Source organism: Delphinapterus leucas, chromosome 6 (genome assembly GCF_059928025.1).
Source record: "Delphinapterus leucas isolate spDelLeu-1000000601 "Yukka" chromosome 6, BTC_Dleu_Yukka2, whole genome shotgun sequence".
In the NCBI taxonomy this organism is placed as follows: Eukaryota; Metazoa; Chordata; class Mammalia; order Artiodactyla; family Monodontidae; genus Delphinapterus; species Delphinapterus leucas.
Window position 1 is genome coordinate 86,578,725 of NC_143134.1, and position 17,965 is coordinate 86,596,689.

Genomic DNA, 17,965 nt, shown 5'->3' on the forward strand with positions numbered 1-17,965 from the left:
CGTTTAAGGTAATTATCTATATGTATGGTCTTATGACCATTTTCTTAATTGTTTTGGGTTTGTTTTTTGTAGGTCCTTTTCTTCTCTTGTTTTTCCCCCTTAGAGAAGTTCCTTTAGTATTTGTTGTAGAGCTGGTTTGGTGGTGCGGAATTCTCTTAGCTTTTGCTTGTTTGTAAAGCTTTGGATTTCTCCATCGAATCTGAATGAGATCCTTGCTGGGTACAGTAATCTTGGTTGTAGGTTCTTCCCTTTCATCACTTTAAGTATATCACACCACTTCCTTTTGGCTTGTAGAGTTTCTGCTGAGAAATCAGCTGTTAACCTTATGGGAGTTCCCTTGTATGTTATCTGTCGTTTTTCCCTTGCTGCTTTCAATAGTTTTTCTTTGTCTTTAATTTTTGCCAGCTTGATTACTGTGTTTTTCGGTGTGTTTCTCCTTCGGTAAATCCTGTATGGGACTCTCTGTGCTTCCTGGACTTGGGTGGCTATTTCCTTTCCCATGTTAGGGAAGTTTTTGACTATAACCTCTTCAAATATTTTCTCAAGTCCTTTCTCTCTCTGTTCTCCTTCTGGGACCGCTATAGTGTGAATGTTTTTGCGTTTAATGTTGTTCCAGAGGTCTCTTAGGCTGTCTTCATTTGTTTTCATTCTTTTTTCTTTATTCTGTTCCACAGCAGTGAATTCCACCATTCTGTCTTCCAGGTCACTTATCCGTTCTTCTGCCTCCGTTATTCTGCTACGGCTTCCTTCTTGTGTATATTTCATTTCACTTATTGTATTGTTCATCCCTGTTTGTTCTTTGGCTGTTCTATATCTTTGTTAAATATTTCTTGCATGTTTTCGATCTTTGCCTCCGTTCTTTTTCCAAGGTCTTGGATCATCTTCACTATCATTATTCTAAATTATTTTTCTGGAAGGTTGCCTATATCCACTTCATTTCATTGTTTTTCTCAGGTTTTATCTTGTTCCTTCATCTGGTACATAGCCCTCTGCCTTTTCATCTTGTCTCTCTTTCTGTGAATGTGGTTTTTGTTCCACAGGCTGCAGGATTGTAGTTCTTCTTGCTTCTGCTGTCTGCCCTCTGGTGGATTAGGGTGTCTAAGAGGCTTGTGCGAGTTTCCTGATGGGAGGGACTGGTGGTGGTTAGAGCTGACTGTTGCTCTGATGGGCAGAGCTCAGTAAAACTTTAATCTGCTTGTCTGCTGATGGGTGGGGCTGGGGTCTCTCCCTGTTGGTTATTTGGCCTGAGGCAACCCAACACTGGAGCCTACCTGGACTCTTTGGTGGGGCTAATGGCCGACTCTGGGAGGGCTCACACCAAGGAGTACTTCCCAGAACATCTGCTGCCAGTGTTCTTGTCCCTTGGTGAGCCACAGCTGCCCCCCCCCCCTCTGCAGGAGACTCTCCAACACTAGCAGGTAGGTCTGGTTCAATCTCCTATGGGGTCACTGCTCCTTTCCCTCGGTCCCGATGCACACACTACTTTGTGTGTCCCCTCCAAGAGTGGAGTCTCTATTTTCCTCAGTTCTGCTGAAGTCTTGTAATGAAATCAAATCCTGCTAGCCTTCAAAGTCTGATTCTCTAGGAATTCCTCCACCTGTTGCCAGACCCCCAGCTTGGGAAGCCTGACATGTGGCCCAGAATCTTCACCCCAGTGGGTGGACTTTTGTGGTATAAGTGTTCTCCAGTTTGTGAGTCACCCAGCCAGCAGTTATGGGATTTGATTTTATTGTGATAGCACCCTTCCTACCATCTCATTACAGCTTCTCCTTTGTCTTTGCATGTGGTGTGTCTTTTTTGGTGAGTTCAAGTGTCTTCCTGTTGATGATTGTTCAGCAGTTAGTTGTGATTCTGGTGTTCTCAAAAGAAGGAGTGAGAGCATGTCCTTCTAGTATGCCATCTTGAACCAATCTCAATTCTGTAGTAATTTTGTTAAGCGCTTTTCTCTCTCCGAAAAGTTCAGCAGGTCCCCAAGACCATCTTTGCTTCTGACACTTACTTCATGTTCTGAGGTCTCCAAGACCACCATCAGGTTTAAGAATTCACTAGAATGAGTCACAGCACTCAGCAAAGCTGGTATACTCACAGTTACAGTTTATTACAGTGAAAAGCAACAAGTTAAAATCAACCAAGGGAACAGGCACATGGAGCAGGGTATGGAGACACAACTACAGAGTTTCCCATTGTCCTTTTCAAGTAGAGTCCTGCAGACAGTGCTTACTTCTCCCAGTAATGGTATGTGGCAATATACGTGGAATATTGCAACCAAGGAAACTCACCCAAGCCTTGGTGTCCAGTTTTCATTTGGCCTTGGTCATGTAGACATGGTTGACCGTCTGTGTGACTGATATTAGTCTGTAGCTCCTCCAGAGCTCCTTATCTGCTGCCATGTGGCCCAAAGCACCCTCCCCCAACCATAAATCATATTATTAGCAGAGACTATGTGGCATGACCCAAGGACCCCAGGTAAACAAAAACATTCTTATCAGGCAGGATATGCCAGAGGTTTAGAGGTTACCTTCAAGGAGTTGAGGGAAAAAGGGCAAGACTGGTTTTAGGGCAAGGTTAGTCTTTTACTGTGCACCACTTATAGCTGAAAATGCATTTCAAATTTTTGTTTCTTAAGTTAATTTTGCTTGTATTTTCCCAGGCAATTTGTGTTTTATCAACTTTTTCAAATTTTGGTTGAAATGTAATCTTATGTATTTTCTTGTGTATTTTCTATTTTAATTGTCTCTGTTTTTTAAAAAAAATCCATTTTCTCCTTTCTAATCTTTAAATTTGTATCTTTAGTAACTTTTGTTACTGAAATTTGTCCATTTTATTATAATTTTTTTCCTTATATCTACAAAAGTTAATTCAACAGTTCCTATAGTTACTTATTCATTATTTTTATGCTTATTTTTAATGTCTCCTGTTTCTTAAGTTTGTTTTATTGTTTTATTACCCAAAAATTCTTTTCAATTATCAATAATTGTGCCTCAGATAAACCTCATTGGCTATAATACTGCCACTGCATAAAGTTGAAAATCTTGAATTACGTGCCTTATTTATTAACACTTCTTTTTAAATTTAGTAATAGAAGTCTTCACTACTATGAAATATTCTAGAACATCACAGATTTTTTTTCCAAAATTTTGATCTTGTTTTATTTTAATTAAACTTTAAAATTTTGCAGTAGTTGTAGATTCACCTGCGTTTGTAAGAAATAATATGGAGAGATCTCCCATGTATATACTTTGCCAAGTTTGACCCAGTGATAATATCTTGCAAAACTATAGTACAGTACCACAACCAGGATATTGACATTGATACACTCAATATACAGATCATTTTCATCACCACGAGAATCTCTCAGGTTGCCCTTTTATATACATACCCACTTCTATCTCGCTCAGCACTGTTAACTCTTAGCAACTACTATAATTTCTGTAATTTTGTCATTTCAAGACTGTTATATAAATGGAGTCATATAATATGTAACCTTTTGGGATTGACTTTTTTTTTTCATTCATCTTAAGTCTATGGAGATTCATCCAAAATGTTGTATCAGTAGTTTGATCCTTTTTATTGCTGAGTAGTATTCCATGGTAAATAAACCACAGTTTGCTTAACCGTTCACCTTTTGAAGGACATTTGGGTTGTTTCCAGTTTTGAGCTATAAAGCTGCTATGAGCATTTGTGTATAGGTTTTTGGGTGAACATAATCTTCATTTCTCTGGGATAAATCCCCAGGAATGCAATTGCTAGGTTGTATGGTAGTTGCATGTTATTTCTTTTTCAAAGTGTTCGTACCATTTTACGTTTCCACCAGCAATGCATTAGTCCACCTCCTCTGCATCCTTGTCAGCATTTGATGTTGTCACTATTTTCTCTGATGGTTGTATAGTGATATCTCATTGTGATTTTAATTTTTTGAGTGACTAATAATGTTGAACATCTTTTCATATGCTTATTAGCCATCTGTATATCTCTTTTTTGTGAAAAGTTTCTTCATGTCTTTTGCCCACGTTCTAATTGGATTATTTAATGTTTTATTGTTGAGTTTTCTGAGTTCTTAATATATTTTAGATACTACTTCTATGTTACATATGTAGTTTGCAGATATTTTCATCCTATCTGTACCTTGTCTTTTTATCCTCTCATTAGGTTCTTTTGCAGAGCAAAAGTTTTTTAATTTTGATGGAAGTTCAACTTATTTTTTTTCTGTTATGCATCACGCCCTTCGTGTCAAATGTGTGAACTCTTTGCCTATCTTTAGATTCCAAAGACTTTCTCCTACTTTTATTCCTAAAAGTTTTATATATATATTTAAATATTTTATATACTTATCTATCTATCTATTATTTATTTATTTAGGTTGCACTGGGTCTTAGTTGTGGCATGTGGGCTTCTTTTTTTTTATAAATTTATTTTTATTTTTGGCTGCATTGGGTCTTCGTTGCTGCGCATGGGCTTTCTCTAGTTGCGGTAAGCAGGGACTACTCTTCATTGTGGCCTGCGGGCTTCTCATTGCGGTGGCTCCTCTTGTGGAGCATGGGCTCTAGGCACGTGAGCTTCAGTTGTTGTGGCTCATGGGCTCTATAGCGCAGGCTCAGTAGTTGTGGCGCATGGGCTTAGTTCCCAGACCAGGGCTCAAACCCGTGTCCCCTGCCTGCATTGGCAGGCAGATTCTTAACCACTACGCCACCAGGGAAGTCCCAACATGTGGGCTTCTTAGTGGTGGTATGCAGCCTTCTTAGTTGCAGCATGTGGATTCTTAGTTGTGGCATGCATGTGGGATCTAGTTCCCCGACCAGGGATCAAACCCAGGCTCCCTGCATTGGGAGCACGGAGTCTTACCCACTGGACCACCAGGGAAGTCCCTATAGTTGTATATTTTACATTTAAGTCTGTGATCCATTTTGAGTAAGTTTTATATAAGGTATGAGACTTACGTTAAGGTTCTGCTTTTTTGGTTTGTTTGTTTTGTTTATGTTTTTTTACTCATGAATGTCCACTTGTTCCAGCACCATTTGTTGTTGAAAAGCTGTTTTTATTCCACTGAATTGTTCTTATACTTTGTCAAAATCAATTGGACATATATGTGTGAGTTTATTTCTGGGTTCTCTATTCTGCATCATTGATCTATGTGTTTCTTCCTCCATCAATGCCACACACAGTCTTGAATGTTGTATATGGTCATATATATATATATATATATATATATACACACACACACACATATATGTATATACATACACACATATGTATACATACATATATACAGTTGATCTTTGAAGAACACAAGGTTGAATTGCACTGGTCCACTTATACATGGATTTTTTCAATAAATATGTACTATAATACTACATGATCTGCAGATCTGAGAATGAAGAACCAAAGATACAGAGGGCTAACTGCAGATTATATGCAGACTTTCAACTGTATGGGGATCGACACCCTTAATGCCCACATTGTTTAAGGGTTAATTGTAAAAGTGTGTAACAAAATTTGCAATCAGGTAGACTGATCCCTACCACTTTTTTCTTCTTTTTCAAATTTGTTTTAGCTATTCTAGTTCTTTTACCTTTCCATATATATTTTAGAATAATATTGTCTATAAGAAATCTTGCTGGGATTTTGATAGGAATTGTGTTACGCTAGTGCATCAAGTCAGAGAGAAATAACATCTTTACTACAGTGAGCTTCTAGTCCATGAACGTGTTACATCTTTTCATTTATTCAGATATTCTTTGAATTCTCTCATCAGTGTTTTTTAGTTTTCAGCATGCAAGTCCTGTATTTTTTCTTGAGAAATTGTAAGTAGAATTCTGCTTTTAATTTTGGGATCCACATACGCACTGCTCTTATTTAAAAATACCAAAAAATGTTTATTTTGAATCCTGTGACCTTGCTGAGCTCATTTATTCATTCTAGGAGTTTTCTTTTGGTTCATTGGGATTTTCTGTGTACACAATCATATCATCTGCAAATATAGATAATTTCTTTCTTTCTTTCTGATCTCTCTTCACTGTTTTTGCTTCCTGCACTGGTTGGAGTTTCCTTTACTATGTTGAGTAAGAGTGAGGTACGTGGATATCCTTTGCTCCTGATCTTAGTCTTTCACCATAAGTATTATGTTAGTAGTTTTTGGTAGATGCTCTTTATCAAGTTAAGGAAGTTCCCTCCTTTGTCTGTTTTTCTGAGAGTTTTTTTTGAAAACATGAATGGATGTGAATTTTGTCAAATGTTTTTCTGCATTGACTAATCTGATACTGTGATTTTTATTAGCCTGTTATAGATTTTTAAAATATTGAGCCAGGCTTTCGTTCTTGGAATAATTGCCACTTAGTCATGAAGTACAATTCTTTTTTTTTTTCTTAACTGCTGAATTCTATTTGTTAATATTTTGTTAAGGATTTTTGCTCCTATACTCATGAGGGGTATTGGTCTGTAGTCTTCTTTTTTGTGTGCTTGGTCTGTTTGGTTTTGTATCAGAGTAATACTAGCTTCATAAAGTGAACTGAGAAGTGCTCTCTCCTCTGCTGTTTTCTGTAAAAGCTTGTGTAGAATTGGTATTAATTCTTCTTTACATGTTTTATTGAGTTCTCCAGAACAATCGTCTGGGCCTGGAGATTTCTTTTATGGAAATTTAAAAATTATAATTCAAGTTCCTTATTAGTTATAGGGTTATTCATCTAATATTTCATAGTGAATAAGTTGTAATAATTTGTGATTTTTTGAGGAACTGGTCCATTTCATCTAAATTGTCATATTTATGTGTGTAGAGTTATTTATAGTATTTCCTTATTATCTGTTTGATATCTATAGGATCTGTACTTATGTCCTCTGTTTCGTTAATGATATTAAAATTTGTGTCATCTTTCTTTCTTTTCTTTATCATTCCTGTTAGTACATTGGCAATGTTATTGATCTTTTCAAAGGACCAGCTCTTCGTTTCACTGATTTTCTCTATTTTTTTTTCTGTTTTCTGTTTCATTGATTTTTTGCTCTTATTTTTATTGTTTTCTTCCTATGGTTGCTTTGGTTTCTTTTGCTCTTCTTTTTTTAGGTTCTTGGGTTGGGAACTTAGATAATTGATTTGGACTTTTTCTCTTTTCTGATGTGTGCATTTAGTACTATCATTTTCCCTCACAGCAATGCTTTAATTTTGTCTCATAAATTTTCAGACATTTTAATTTTCTTTTATTCAGTTTATTTTTTATCATTCCCTTTGAGACTTCCTTTTAATCCACAGTTTATTCAGAAGTGTTATTTAGATTCCAAGTGTTTGGAGATTTTCCTGTTACCTTTTATTGATTTCTAGTTTGATTCTGTTGTGGTCAGAGAACACACTCTGTATGATTTCAATTATCTTAAATTTGTTGCAGTTTATTTTATGGTCCTGGACATAGTTTATCTTGGTATATTTTCTGTGGGTACTTGAAAAGAATGGATATTCTGCTCTGGTTGGGTGGAATGTTCTATAAATGTTGATCAGGTCCTATCGGTTGATGGTGTTGGTGAGTTCTTTTGTATCCTTGCTGCTTTTCTGTCTAGTTGTTCTATCAGTTATTGAGAGAGGATTGTTGAAGTCTTCAACTATAATTGTACATTTTTCTATTTCTTTTTCAGTTCTAACAATTTTTGCTTTACATGTATTGCAGCTCTGTTGTTTGGTATATACACATTTAAGATTGCTAATCTTGGTGGATTGATCCTTATATCATATAATGTTCCTCCCTGTTTCTGGTAATTTACTTTGCTCTGAAGTTTATTTTATCTGATATTAATGTAGCCACCTCTGTTTTCTTTAGATTAATATTTGCCTGTTACATCTTTTTCCATCGTTTCACTTTCAACCTGCCTATATTGTTATATTTGAAGTGAATTTCTTGTAGATAGCATATAGTTGGGTCTTGTTTCTTAATCTACCATCCTACCATCCTACCATCTCTGTCTTTTAATTAATGTATTTATACCATTCACATTAATATAATTTTAATATATTAGGACTTAAGTCTGCTATTTTACTTTTTTTTTATTCTTTCTTTTTTTCCCCTCCTTTTTCTTTTTCCTGTCTTCCTGTAGGTTACTTAAAATATTTTGAGAATTTAATTTTGATTTATATATGGTGTTTTTGTTTTGTTTTTTGGTGCTGTGAACATGATATTTATAGTGGTTTTGACTATATCTTTTTACATAGCTTTTGAATGGCTGTTCTAGCTATTACATTACCTAGACATAATTATCATTCTAGTGATGTGGTTATTCAACCAATTTTCATGAAGTGTAGAAACCTTATCTTCCTTTACCTCCTTTTGCCCTTCACCATTTATAATAAAGTTGGCCTAAATATTTCTGAGACATACATTTAAAACCACATCAGATAGTGTTACAGTTTTGTTTCAACCATCAAACATACTTTAGGAGACTCAAGAGGAGAAGGAAGGTCAATTCTATTTATCAATATTTTTACTTACTGTCTTCTTTCAAGAATACATTCCTGATGTTTCATGATGCCTACTTTAATCATTTGATTTCATTTAGATAATGTCTTTTAGCTATTTTTAAAGGGTGTATCTGCTGGCAACAAATTCTTTTAGTTTTCTTTCCTTTGAGAATATATTGATTTTCCCTTCATTCCTGAAAGATATTTTCACTGAATATAGGATTCTGATTTCAAAACTATGTTATTTTGATTCTTGAAAAAATGTGCCACTTCCTTGTGGTCACCATGATTTCTGATAAGAAATCCACTGTCATTTGAATTGTTTCCCTCTTATAGCTGTATCATTTCCCAGCTGCTTTGAAGATTTTTGTTTTGTCTTTAGTTTTCAGAAGTTTACTATGTTTTGTCTTGGTATGGATTTCTGTTGGCATTCTCTGGCTTTCAGATTCTTCAGCTCCAAATTTGGGATATATGAGGCAATAGGAAAACCAAGGAAGCTCACTCACCATCAGGTCTTTCCTTCAATCCTGAGGTCCCTAGCTGGTCTATCTTGTTTTCTCTTCTCTTTCAGAGTGCTTTTATATTTGTTTTGTATAAAACGTATCCTGTATATTTTACTTGTACCTATTAGCAGGAGAAATAGGGAAAAGTACGTCTACTCCACATTCCCTGAAGTGGAAGTCTCCTGGCTTTATTTCAATAATTATTTTCTTTTTAAAAATTTCTTCTTGAAATATAATATCTAATCTAGTATCTGTTAACACAGTATATGTAAAGATAGATTTTCTTATTGTTGACTTGGGAGTTGACTGACTCATATTTAACTACATGGTGGCTAGATATACTTAGTTTCTGGTGTAAATTCTAGTGTCTAGATGGTAGGCATTTCCCAAATTGGTTCTAACTAAATCATGATAGTATCACCTCTTAGCCCCAAGTCTGATTCTCTGGCAATCTGAGTTAATAAAGTATATATTAGTCTCCTAAATTAAACTTTTAAAAGTAGTAGTACTAGAAGTAGTTCTTCTAGTCTCTTCTTCCTACTAGATAAAACTAGGTGGGTCACACCACCTAGATATAATGTGTGACTTCTGATCCTCATGTGCTCTTTGCCTTCTCTGTCTTCATATTTTTTGGATGTTGCAGGATATAAAAAGATGTTGGGGAGTCTGAGGAGGGAAAGTGGAAACAGTATTATGGTTTTATCATACCTTTTTTCACTCAGTTGAGATGTAGTTAATCATTTTTTTCTGGTTGGATATAAGCATGCCTCTCCAAGCCAGAGGGTCAGAGAGTGGGTAAGAAAGAAAATTCTTCACCCTTTAGGTGGGCCATCCTTGTTTTCAGAGTGATGCATGGATCATTCATTGCCTGCTTTGCTCATTTAAGCTCCATTGGTTTAATAGTTAAAGGAAATTCCCTCCAAATTTAGACAATAGTTAGTCAGTTTTTAGTGTTGCTGTTTTTAATCTTTTTTTTCTGGGTCCTTTTAGATATTTTTGGAGAAGGGAGCAGCAGCCAGCTAGATGCCATTTAAAACTAAAATCTCCCAGACTAAGTCTTAAGGGAAATTTAAAAGTACAATAAGTCTAAGTGAAAGCAAGTTTTTAAAAATTGAATTGAACGATTAAGTTGCTAAAATAATCTCTTTATTTAAAAATCAATGACATACAAAAATAATTTTATTGTTTGAATTTTTAAACCTTTTCAAATCTTTGAATCACCCTCCTCTTGGTATTTGAATACGTGCCATGTGCTGATCTGTAACTGAGCCAGTTTTCACATTTGGTCCTAAATTTAATACTTAATTCTGATAGAGAACATGCAGGTCTTTATAAGCAACAAACCATTTGTAGACTTTTATTTTAACACTTCCCTAAAACTTAGATTTATTAGTAGTAATTTACATAGATTTCTCAAAGATACTTGCTATTAATTACCTGCACTATTCTGTCAGTTTAGCAAGGGGGTGCCTTGAGTAGGCTAGAGGTACCAGTTAGATATTGCTACATTTAAAAAAAATCAAATTTAGAATCTTAGAATGGCAACCAGAAGCTTAGAATAGCTGTCTGTAACTCAGCCGGTGGTTTCTGCTGATTTGAACTGGGCCTGGTGAGGCTCACTCACATGTCTACGGTCAGCTGGGAATTGGCTATTTGACTTTGCTAATCTTGGCTCTGCTTGCTCATGTGTCTAGGGCCTCACCTGGGTCACTGCACTGGTTTACCTCTGTTCCATGTGTCTCATCCTCCAGCAGACTAGCTCAGGCATGTTCTTGTGATGAAACGGGTGTGGGGTAGCAGAGCACAGAAAGTGTACCATATCTCTGGAGGCCTTGGTTTGGAACTAGCAGAAATGTCTCTTGCATTTTATTAGCTAAGCAAGTCACAAGGGTTGACAAAATAGACTCTATCTATTGATGAAATACAAAGTAACATTTAAAATTGTTGTAGATATAGGGAGGGGTGAATAATTATGGCCATTGCACTCAATCAACTCTTTTAGAACAGAGTGGAATTGGGACTAGGACCCTCCAGACAAGGTTTCTTTTTATTACACTAGCTTTCTTCCTACTTACCTCGTGTACGGAAGAATCAGTGTTTATAAGGGAAAAAACATGTGTGCCTTAGGGTATGTCTTAGTCCTCAAGTACTGATCTAGATAGTTCTGATGAATTCACATTCTTTTTATCTATTGAGTACTTAGTAGTTCCTCACAAAATCAGTTTTAGAGTAAATAGATTTTATGCAATAGGAAATGTCTGTTGCTTTCCAAATGATATCAGTTTAGTGAATCTTTTGAAGGTTAAGAAGAACTTTTTACATTGCTTTACCTGTTTATTCCTTTTGACTGTAAGTCTCGGGGAACCAGAGTGATAATATCAGGATTTCAGGGTCTTAGGTTCACTTCACATCTTATATCCTACAAAAGTTATTACTATGAGTGAGTGATTCTTTTTGGAAAGCAAGTTATAGGGTAAGATATAAAGCTTCAAGGTATGTTTTACCTCATGTTGAAATTTTATCAGAGCCCACTCATTCCCTCATAATTGCCCTTGCCTTGTGGATCTGAAGATAGATGAAAAAGATAAAGTCGTTATGGAGTTGTGGCAGCTTCAAGCTGTCCTGTTTGTTTGTCCCCGAATCTTTCTACGCCAGTTCCAAAAATCCCCTCATGCCAAAATTAGGCTTGGAAAAATAACATATTTCGTATATGACATATGTTTGAAATTAGTGGGAAATGCAGCCAAGATTTAGAAATTAACAAGGAAAAAGTTATTTCTGAAAACATTTGGGAGCCAAAGAAGAGTGTTTGGCTTAAACCATTAGGACATTTTATTGTTTAGTAAATTAAATAATTTTAAAAAATCCCAGAAGGAAAACATAACATTTCTTTTTTTTAAGTATGTATGAATAATTCTTATTTAAAAATTATTTGTCACAAATTAAGCAAGTAGTATAAATGTACCATGTGTAGGATAACTAATATTCTGATAAGCTGTTAAATATTTTTCTATATGAAATTTTTAGAAATTAAATCATGTGCATCAATTTTCTCATATGTGGAAGGGATTTCTGTTAATCTGCTACCTGCAAATACACAGGAATAGGTGAAGGGATCAGAACAAGAATCAAATCTTCCCTCTCTAATACAGAGCACTGTTTAGACCTAACTTCTTGATAAGTACGTTGTCATATCTATGCTGAATGTAGAATTGTCTTCTTTGTCAACTTTTCTGTTTGAATTAATCTAATTCAAGGCAAGGAACATTCACTAGGCATTGTCTGTACAAGGCAGTGAGATGCTAAGGAGAGATATTAGAAGATTTACAAACTAGTCCCCAACCACAGGAAACTTAAAGTATAGCTGAGAAGAACAGAATTTCTTAAATGAGAGGCATTGTTCTTGCCAAGACCCTATTTATGGGAACTTGTGTTCCTTTAGAATCTTAGAGCAGTTTATAAGAAGATAAAGGCCTATCTGGGTTAAGAATCGCAGAGTTGATTTGTGGATTCCATGATTCCAGGCTGGATTCATAGAAATGAGGCCATATGTGTTTTCAGGATCCTCAGAATGACACATTTTGAATAGGTTTTCATAAATTAGAGGAAAAATCTGTTCTGTCATTATAGTGTTTTGCCATGTCTTCCTACTTTGTCTCTTCCCATCATTATCAGATGGGATATTATCAAGGAATTGTCAGCCTGTCTGTATGACCTTTGCCCATGAAATAGAGATGTTTGTTTTTGGAGATTGCCTCTGTCTCTTCTTTGTTAGTTTTCAGCATCCTGTGACTTTGAGATGGATTCATCAATAGACTAGACAACTCACTAGAATTACGTAGATATTAAATGTCAACTTAGTCAGATCTTCACTTTTGAGAATTTGAACTGAGAGCTCCAGATCCCGAGAGATGGTTCATAATTGTCCCTAATCTGGAAGTTCCTTCTGGGGGCCTGGTTCTGTTTCCTGGTCCTAGTTTCCATGAGCTATCTTTGCATCCTAATAATAAACCTCCCTTTCTTTGAGTAAAAAATAAATAAATAAATGTCAACTTGAGGAAATGTGAGCTGATTTCAACCAGCCAGAGTGCAGGATATTACTAGGTGGTTTGTTAATAGGGAATCCAGGGTGCTAAAGACTATAACATTGTCAAATTCTGTAGCACAATGAAGAAGAAATACTGAGTGCATGGCTTTGCCAACCACTTTAGTAAGGTATCCCATAGAATGCCCCAGTTTTTGTTGACGACCCCATCAGCAGAAAGTAGTGAGTGGGGTTTGCAAACTGGATCAACTAGTTATCATTGTATGACATTCATCAGGCCCCTTAACTCTAATTTCCTTCATCTGTAAAATAGAACTAATAAAAATAATTATCTTTCAGAATTCTTCTGAGGACTAAATGAGAAATTACATTGAAAAATGTTTTTAAATATGAAGCGCTATATATACATATATATACATGTATATATATATGTGTGTGTATATATATATATATATATATATATATATATATATATATATATAATGCAAAAAGTAGAAGAGCTCAAAGGCCAAATAAATGTAGCTGAAGTTTACTCTGGGATGGCTATGGAGAACTTATCTTTTGCTCATAAATATCCTGAATTTCAAAGAGCTTTCTGTCTTATATGAATATTAATTGAATACTATGAATAGCTGAAGCCCCTGATGGAGAGTAACAAATGACATGAGAAAATTACAAGCAAAGATTTTAAGAGAACCAAGGTTATTGGGAGGGCTTCTTAAACTGTATTTTTTAAAAATAAATTTTTTTAATTAATTTATTTATTTTTGGCTGCATTGGGTCTTCATTGCTGCACGCTGGCTCTCTCTAATTGCAGCGAGCAGGGGCTACTCTTTGTTGTGGTGCACGGGCTTCTCATTGTGGTGGCTTCTCTTGTTGCGGAGCACGGGCTCTAGGTGTGCGGGCTTCAGTGGTTGTGGCACGTGGGCTCAGTAGTTGTGTCTCGTGGGCTCTACAGTGCAGGCTCAGTAGTTGTGGTACACAGGCTTAGTTGCTCTATGGCATGTGGGTTCTTCCCAGACCAGGTCTCGAACCTGTGTCCCCTACATTGACAGGCGGATTCTTAACCACTGTGCCACCAGGGAAGTCCCGGGAGGGCTTCTTTGTGAGGCAGTACTTTCCCAGGCAATTTAAAGTGGGCCTCTAAATACTGGCTGGATTTCAACAGGTGAAGATGCCAATGGGAGGTAGGAAGACATTCCAGACACTGGAATGGATGTGAATAGAGCTCAGTAGGTGAAGGTGTTGAGCAAAAGAAAGAGAACTATGGTTTGTGATGATAGCAGTCCTGAGATCCCTTGTTTGGGAATTCTAGGAGCGGATTATAAATTAGAAGGAAGGGAAGAATGAAGGTGCAAGAAGAGAGGCAAATGTGATAAGAAATGAGAGGAATGGGAGCCCAAGAGTGTGGGTAAGGGTTGCCAAATAATAAAATAAAGATCAAAAGGACTTTAAAAAACAAAAATGAGTCTGTTTGTCAGACAGAGAACACACACCAGTGAAAAAATTCACTGAAGTGGACACGGAGGGGGAAATGTGTTGTAAAGGGGGTTTCATGTGGTTATGCTAAGGATTGAAAACTAGCACTCTCGGTAGGATAGAATGTTCTTTTGTATGTGCTTTTCATTGGTCAGTTTGCTGTTTAAATTCTCCCAAGCATAGTGCTGAAATGCTGTCTAGTGTCCCTAAGCACAAGAAGGCTGTGATGTGTCTTATGGAGAAAATACATGTTAGGTGAGCCTCATTCAGGCATAAGTTATAGTCCTGTTGGTCACGAGTTCAACATTAGTGAATCAACAATACCGTATGTATTAAATAAGGCATCTTTAAGCAGTAACAGACGTTAAACAAGGTTATGTGTTGATTGCTTGACAAAAATGTTGTGACCAGAGGCTCACAGTAACCTAATCCTGTATTTCCCTTAGGGGCAATGGTTCAGTATTTACCAATTTAGTAATTGTGGTGACTTTATAGAACATAATTACTGCAAATAATGAGAATAGAATATATTTTCTCTCTTTCTGTGGGTCGCTTTTTCATTTTCCTGATGGTGTGCTTTAAAGCATAATTGTTCTTAATTTTGATGAAGTCCAGTCTATTTTTTTTCTTTCATTGCTCATGCTTTTGGTGTCATATCTAAGAATCCTTTGCCAAATTCAGTGCCATAAAGATTTTACCCCCATGTTTTCTTCTAAGAGTTTTATAGTTTTAGCTCCTACTTTTAGGTCTCTGATCCATTTTGAGTTAATTTTTTGATATGATGTAAAGTAAGGGTTCAGTTTCATCCTTTTGTGTGCGGTTATCCAGTTGTTCCACACCCTTTGTTTGAAAAGACTATTCTTTCCCCATTGAATGCTCTTGGCACTGTTGCTGAAGATCAGTAGACCATAAATGTAAGGGTTCATTTCTGAACTCTCAGTTCGTTCCCATTGATACATATGTTTATTCTTATGCCAGTACCAAAATGTCTTATTTACTGTTGCTTTGTAGTAAGTTTTGAAATCAGAAAGCACAAATCCTACTTTGTTCTTCTTATTTAAGATTATTTTGGCTATCCTGGGTACTGTGAAATTCCATATGAATTTTAGAATCAGCTTGTCAATTTACAAAGAAGTCAGCTAGGATTCTGATGAGGATTGCACTGAACCTGTAAAGCAGTTTGGGGAGTATTACCATCCTAACAATGTTGAGCCTTCCTATTCATGAACATGGGATATTTTCTCCACTTACCTAGATTTTTTTTTACTATCTTTCAGCACTGTTTTAGAATTTTTAGTATATAAGTTTTACACTTCTTAAATTTATTCCTAAGTATTTTTAAAAATTCCATTTCCCAATTGTTCATTGCAGTCCATCCACTCTTAATTGTTTATAAAATCTTTTTTTTTTTGGTACGCGGGCCTCCCACTGCCACGGCCCTCCCACTGCCATGGCCCCTCCCACCGCGGAGCACAGGCTCAGGACGCGCAGGCCCAGCGGCCATGGCTCACGGGCCCAGCCGCGTGGCATGTGGGATCTTCCCAGACTGGGGCACGAACCCACGTCCCCTGAATCGGCAGGCAGACTCTCAGCCACCGCAACACCAGGGAAGCCCTGTTTATAATATCTTAATCATGCCCTGTTGTTTTATGCCTCTAGACCCTCAAAAATACTGTTCCCTCAGCTTGGAAAATCTCCCCACCCCCAGTCTCACTGTTGAATTCTTATGTGTCGCTCAAGATTTAGTTCTTCTATGAAGGATTCTATGATTCTTTCCACTATTTTTCTTTTTTTAAAAAAAGGACAAAGGAATTAGAAGTGGATTATGGGTTTTAAAAAAAAAATCAAATATGAGTATTAAGGTAGCCTAGTTCAGTGGTTAAGAGGATAGATTTTTGATCAGACACAGTAGAAGTGGGTCCAAATCCCATTTCTACTATCACCTTTGATTTTTGGGCAATTACTTAACCTCGCTGAACCTCAGTTTTCTTATCTATTAAATGAGGGAAAGGTGTGCACTTCTTGAATCAAATTACCTTATTGCACAGGCTGTTGAGAGTATTATATGTGTTAATATAGGTAAAGCACTTAGAACAGTTCCTGGCCCATAGTAAGTCCTAATTATTTTTATCTACCCATTTCTGAAACCCATGCTATTTTCACCAATCCATACTGTTCTTATAAACTGTGCTTGATAAATATTTGTAACTGGAAAAGCCATGGCGATGGTTATGGTAGCAGTTATGGTGGCAGATATTTCAGTTGGAACTGTCTTTTTTTTTTAATTTTTCAATTTAATTTAATTTATTTTTTTACACAGCAGGTCCTTATTAGTCATCAATTTTATACACATCAGTGTATATATGTCAATCCCAATCGCCCAGTTCATCACACCACCACACCCACCCCCATGCCGCTTTCCACCTTGGTGTCCATACGTTTGTTCTCTACATATGTGTCTCAATTTCTGCCCTTCAAACTGGTTCATCTGTACCATTTTTCTGTGTTCCACATATATGCGTTAATATACTATATTTGTTTTTTTCTTTCTGACTTACTTCACTCTGTATGACAGTCTCAGGTCAATCCACATCTCAACAAATGACCCAATTTCGTTCGTTTATATGGCTGAGTAGTATTCCATTGTATATATGTACCACATCTTCTTTAGCCATTCGTCTGTCGATGGGCATTTAGGTTGCTTCCATGACCTGGCTATTGTAAATAGTGCTGCAGTGAACATTGGGGTGCATGTGTCTTTTTGAATTATGGTTTTCTCTGGGTATATGCCCAGTAGTGGGATTGCTATGTCATATGGTAATTCTCTTTTTAGTTTTTTAGGGAACCTCCATACTGTTCTCCATCGTGGCTGTATCAATTTACATTCCCACCAACAGTGCAAGAGGGTTTCCTTTTCTCCACACCCTCTCCAGCATTTATTGTTTGTAGATTTTCTGATGATGCCCATTCTAACTGGTGTGAGGTGATACCTAATTGTAGTTTTGATTTGCATTTCTCTAATAATTAGTGATGTTGAGCAGCTTTTCATGTGCTTCTTGGCCATCTGTATGTCTTCTTTGGAGAAATGTCTATTTAGGTCTTCTGCCCATTTTTGGATTGGGTTGTTTGTTTCTTTAATATTGAGCTGCATGAGCTGTCTATATATTTTGGAGATTAATCCCTTATCCATTGATTCATTTGCGAATATTTTCTCCCATTCTTAGGGTTGTCTTTTCGTCTTATTTATGTTTTCCTTTGCTGTGCAAAAGCTTTGAAGTTTCATTAGGTCCCATTTATTTTTTTTTATTTCCATTACTCTAGGAGGTGGATCAAAAAAGATCTTGCTGTGATTTATGTCAAAGAGTGTTCTTCCTATGTTTTCTTCTAAGAATTTTATAGTGTCCGGTCTTACATTTAGGTGTTGAATCCATTTTGAGTTTATTTTTGTGTATGGTGTTAGGGAGTGTTCTAATTTCATTCTTTTACATGTAGCTGTCCAGTTTT

At 36.3% G+C, this 17,965-nt stretch overlaps 1 pseudogene; it reads right to left on the bottom strand.

The window, feature by feature from the left end:
• Positions 1-2,948: 2,948 nt before the first annotated feature.
• LOC115803870 (U4 spliceosomal RNA) lies at positions 2,949-3,025 on the bottom strand (annotated as a pseudogene).
• Between the last annotated feature and the right edge of the window lie 14,940 nt (positions 3,026-17,965).